This window comes from Corylus avellana, chromosome ca9 (assembly GCF_901000735.1).
Source record: "Corylus avellana chromosome ca9, CavTom2PMs-1.0".
Lineage (NCBI taxonomy): Eukaryota > Viridiplantae > Streptophyta > Magnoliopsida > Fagales > Betulaceae > Corylus > Corylus avellana.
The window spans coordinates 15,988,233-15,994,029 of record NC_081549.1 but is presented as its reverse complement, the minus strand read 5'-3'; the positions used below and the strand labels follow the sequence as shown (position 1 = coordinate 15,994,029).

General features: G+C 40.9%; 1 protein-coding gene across 1 annotated transcript in view; it reads right to left on the bottom strand.

Annotated features, from left to right (window-relative positions):
* The window catches only part of LOC132192141 (probable CoA ligase CCL10), a 20,348-nt gene that overhangs the window by 12,961 nt on the left and 1,590 nt on the right, over nucleotides 1–5,797 (bottom strand). The window lies entirely within an intron of this gene.

Here is a 5,797-nt window from a genome sequence, read left to right as displayed (position 1 = left end):
AGGAGGAGTATGGGCTAGAATAACAAAACTAAAAAAAAAAAAAAAGAAAATAAAAAAAAATACCTTAAATTTTTTTTTAAAAAAAATTTTTAAGGGGCATGCGCCCTTGCGGCGCCCCCCTTTGCATCCGCCACTGCAACACACACGGGTTCACGGATAATTAGAGGCGAATTTTCATTATCTTTTTTAACCAAAAATAAGGATGCTAATTTAAGTATCAGATAGTCTTCAGCCTCAACTGAAGACCCTTTGATCTTGTTTTTGTTTTGCATAAACTTCATCACTGTACGGGAGGTCCTTCATGGCGTAGCCATCAAGAACATCGCTGGGTAGCAAATTCTTAGACTTGAAGATGCTCCAACAATAATTATTTTGATTTGGGCTCACATGAGTCAAGTGGCCCACGAGCAACATAAAATATCCACAGCCCATTAATAAGACCGGGTTCCACATGCAACATGCAGTAGAGTATCCATCCTAATGGCCATGACTACCAAATAGTGCGCCATATGTGATCCCACAATATCATATCCCGAAACCTAGGAAAGAGTGGGAATCAACCCAGGATTTGGCCGAGATATTTGTTCAATGAACAAATTGAAATGGGGAGCTCGAACAAATTAAATAGGATGTTTGGCCCTAAGCTTAAAACTCTAACGTAATGCATTCGCATTCCTTTAAGAAATTCTTCATTAGCTTAAGTATCGGAGCTATTTTCCGCCAACCAACGTCATCTGCTGGCAATCTCTTGTACTTACATCTTTTCGATTTTGCAAGTGTATCCGACACCAAAAAAACTATTCCAACAATATCGCATCACCTATGGAGAATGACTATTCTTCTCTAAAGACAAAATCCGACATAAATAAATGTTAGACATAATGAAGTAGAAACCACCCACCAAGGAGGAGGAGCTCCCGATGGAGGAGCTACAAGAGGAGAAGCCCCAAGTAGAGAGGCCCTCGGATGAGGAGCTTCTGGTAGAGTGCCTCCTAGAGGGAGGATCCCCAGCGTAGGAGTTGGAAGCTCAAATGATCTGAACAAGCGCATCACCTAACTTGAGGAGAAAATGTTGCAGATGGCTCAAACTATGGAGGCCTTGGTGAGGGAAAGCCAAGAAATCATGTGGCATGCCAACATAACCCGAGAGATAAAGAACTCTCGCAACATGAAGAGCCAACAAACTAAAACCAAGGAGGAGGAGAAGAACATGGGAATTGTTAGAATATTTTATATTATTCTAGTTTATTATGTTGCCTTATATGTTCTAGGGTTTAGTCTATGGTTTCTTGCCCACTACTTCTTCTCTCACTATATATAGAGATCTATGTAAGCATATCATATAATATATCTATACCAATCATTATCAATACAATGTAGACCATTGTTTCCTTCCGCTATCTCACTTCTCTCTTTCATGCTTCCGCTCCAATATATTCACAATATATTTAACATGGTATGAAATCTAATATATTCAACTTGGTATCAGAGCTATTTAACATGGTATGAGAGCCACTTTTTTGTGACCTCCAATAAATGTCATTGACGTTTCCGGCGCTCCATCTGACGACCTCAATTCCTGTTGTCTACGCGCCACCGCAATCGACCCTTGGCCTCGGTTCCAGTGCTAGAGGACAGATTAGATGCCGAAAAGTCCAGATCCGCTGAGATTGACGCCGTTCAAGCTTCCACGCACTGTCACGAGTGTCCAGAAGGTTCTGTCACTCTGTCCATGCGCCGCTGCAGCAGTCCACGAGTCAAGAAGAAACGCCTGAGAATCTGTCCATTTTGTTAGGTGCCTCCACAAAGCACCAATCACATCAGTGACAGTGCCAATCAACAGATCAGGGCCAGACGAGTCTAGTTTCGTCGAGATCTCCGCCAAATTCCCTGTCACGCTCCCACAAGCGCCGCCCTAAGCTGCTGCCTTTTCGTCCACACGCCGCCACGTTGGCTCGATCAGTAAGGTTGCTGGACTGTTCCAAAGACCTGCCTCTGCCGCTTTCGCCATAGGCCACCACCTAGGGGTGTCAAAAATTACCGAAGAGTCGAAACCAGAACTGGAACTGGGAAACTGGGGACCCGGTTCTGGTTTCGGTTTTGAAAAATTAAATATATATATGCACTTTAGGTAATTAAGTATATATATAAAAAACCGATTACCGGACCGGATACAAATCGGACCGGCTGGTAGCCGGGACCCTGGTTAATAGTTCTAGTTTCCCAAAACCAAGAACTGGGTATCCCAGTTCTGGTCCCCGGTTTTGGCAAAAAAAAGGAAACCGAACCGGGTTGACATCCCTTCCACCACTGTCGTCCAATTCCAACGGTAGGACCTCCACTCGACGGAGCTTCTTCTAGCGATTCCAGAACAGCCTTGGTTGTCACCATCAGAGCTCCGACGCGCTGCCACGCGCCAATCAAAGTGACTGCATGTGGGCTTCACATGCCAAGGCGCCGTTGGCCCCTATCATGCATGCACCACACGCGCCAAAAGCTTTCTCCTCTCCTCAGTTGCCATATGTCCTCTAGAGAGCCCACCACATCAGCCTAGCCCTTTGCCACGTGTCAAATCCAAAAAAAAAATCCAGATCCAAGCTTTTTTCGACCTGATTTCAACGGGTTAGAACTGGATCGTCTCATTCGAGCTAGACGGACCCATTCAACGTTCCACAGGTTTCGGCCATTTTAGCCCAATTAAACCGGCCCGCTCGTCATTGGCCTCAACCCAACCCAGCAGTTCGCAAATCCAGTTCGGTCCATTAGGTTTTTCAACCCGAATCAGATCCATCCAAGGCATCTTTGACCCGATCCAAAACCGGTTTCTAACCAGGTCATCGGGTTCTAAACCGGTCCAACCAGGTCAATTCTTACAACCAGGTCCAAATAGTCAATGTGGTTCATTGGGTTGGACTCGGTTCAATTCATTTTTGGGTCAAACCATATTCAATGGTCCATGGGTTTTGGCCTATTTTGGCCCAATGAAACCGGCCCAATTTAATATAGCCTATAAGGCTCTCATCCAAGTTCAAGCCCAACATTTTGGGCCTAGCTGCCTCCATCAGCCACCAGCAGCCAGCTGCTGTCGCCGCCCTCCGTCAACCGCCACCAGCCACCCAACTCTGGCCATCACTCCGGTGACTTTTTCGGTGGAACAAAAAAAAAAAAATCATTTTTGTTTCCCTTTCCTTTTCCCAAACTCAAGCTTACACCTTGAGTTTGTGGGGGGATGTTAGAATATTTTACATTATTCTAGTTTATTATGTTGCATTATATGTTTTAGGGTTTAGTTTAGGCTTTCTTGCCCACTACTTCTTCTCTCTCTATATATAGAGAGTTATGTAAGCATATCATATAATATATCTATATCAATCATTATCGGTACAATGTTGTCCATTGTTTCCTTCAGCTTTCTCTCTTCTCTCTCTCATGCTTATGCTCCAATATATTCACAATATATTTAACAAGAATGATCAAAACAGTAGAATATTGCACCGTGATGACCGAAATCCAAAGCAAAGTTCACATCATATGAACAATGAAGAAAGGAACAACTTGAATGCTACTATCAAGGAGCTACCAACCAAGTATGATGAGATGGCCCAGAAAATGAAAGGAAAATAGTTTGCCATGAAAAGTATCTTGCAAAACACCAATCTTCTGTTCATTGATGCACTATTGAAGTTCCCTTAGGAGAAGTTGAAGGTCTTGCAAATCTAGATGGGCGACAAGAGTAAAGATCCTACCGAGCACATCGAGACTTATTAGGCACGTTTGATCCTCCATGTGAACTCTGAGCTTTTCCCTTACTTTCAAATTTAGTGCCTATAGTTGGTTTGAAAACCTCCCCCTAAGTCAATAGGCAATTTTGGTGACCTAGGAAGGTTGTTCTTAACCCAGTTTATAACAGGGCAAACTAGAAGACCATCAACATACTTGTTGAAATTGAAGTAGAGTGAGCCAGAGTCCTTCAAAGATTACATATTATGATTCAATAATAAAAAGGTGACCGTAGATGATCCAAAGGAGAACATTGTCCTTTCAACCCCCTATGAGTGGAGTGAGAGCTTAGAGAACTTTCATGGTTGAACTGGCTCTAAAGATTTCAGCTAGTTTGCAATAGTTCATTGATAAGGCTAATGAGTTTATTAACATTAAAGATACCGTCGGGGCTTTCACTGAGCCAAATGAAAAAGAAGGAAGCCTTTTTGATAAAAAGAGAAGGGCAAATTGAGAATATATATATATATATATATATATTATCATAGATGCTAACTCATGTCCTGACTGGAAGAGCAAAATATTGTAGATCTAACATTTTGAAAACTTCTCGTCATAACGGGAGTTAATTATCGTTAAGATGCAAAGAGCAAAATAAAGTAGAGCTGAAAACCCGTCATGACGGTCATTCAATAGGACATCAAACGGAGAAGGTCGAGAGCAACTCTGTATGTCTTGTTACTTACCCGTTCTGACGCTCATCTAATAGGGAAGGCAGTAACTTCCCGTCACATTACCATTCTAACGCCCCATCCAACGTGTAAGGCCATCTCTGTTTGACTAGGACTAAGTTAATGTCATTCGGTTGGAGTATTGTGTTACTTCTAAATAATGAGCACAGAGATTTAATTTTTGAAGTAATAGACAATGCCTCATTAGTTATAACAAATTGTTCATAAATATCCCTCTTGACCTCTTTTTAATGGTTTGTCTTACATTAAAAAAGATTATATAGAGACTTGGAATAGAAAAATTAAAAGAGTTGAACTATAGTGTTCTCTATTGTTTCAACCAGGTTTCTCTGTGGAGCCCTTTTTTGAGTTATTGCATGTTGTTTGGGTTAAGGTGGATGGATATTTGGTGATCAACGACATCTCATAAAGTTAAATTTGTATTTGGACCGTGGCATACAAATAAATTCTTACAATGGATTGTTTGATTAAGAGGATTTACTATGGATTAGTGTTGTATGTACGTATAAGAAGAATGGCTAAATGGCATAATTGTTTGCTTCTTTCCCTGTTGCATGTTGAATGTTGTCACTAGTATTTACTTTTGTTTTTTGTTTTTTGTTTTTTTTTTTTATTTATTAAATAGGTTATGATGATAAATATAGAAATTGGTTTACTTTATACTTTATTCTTGGAGGTGGAAGCTTGCGCATTGTGGGGATAGAAAGCTTTGCAATGATTTTCCCTTGTGGCTTTTGTGGTGGTCATGGTATGATAGGAATATGGGGTATTTTTTAGGGAGATGAGCTGCCCCTTTGTAGGATTAAGCACTTGTTTCGGAGTTTGTTGTTTCAGGAGATGCCTACTGATGACAGCTTGTCTTGTTTGTTTTAGATTTTTTTTTTATTATCAATCTACCATTTTGGAGGGGGTACTAAAGTACATTGCCTGCATTCTTGATGCAGATCAGATCCCATTTGCACACCCCCTGATACTGCAATCGATCTTGCGATCGAGCGCCCACCTGCGCTCGATCACACTTGTAACTGTGCTCGAGCGCACATGAGAGGCTTATGTTATTTTTTCGCAATTTATTATTTTCTAGCCAACTTTGTGTTGTTGTTTTATTAGGGTTAGGGTTTTGGGGGTCTTTATTTCGTTATTTTATTAGGTTTAGGGTTTGAGGGTATTTATGTCATATTTTATTAGGTTTAAGGTTTTGGGCTATTAATATATGCTTATAGCCTCCATAGAAAATCAGTTTATGTTGTTTATTGAGTTTTGTAGAATAAATATTACTCATAGGTAAATTTTCTTCATATTTTTCCTTGAAATCATAGATATGC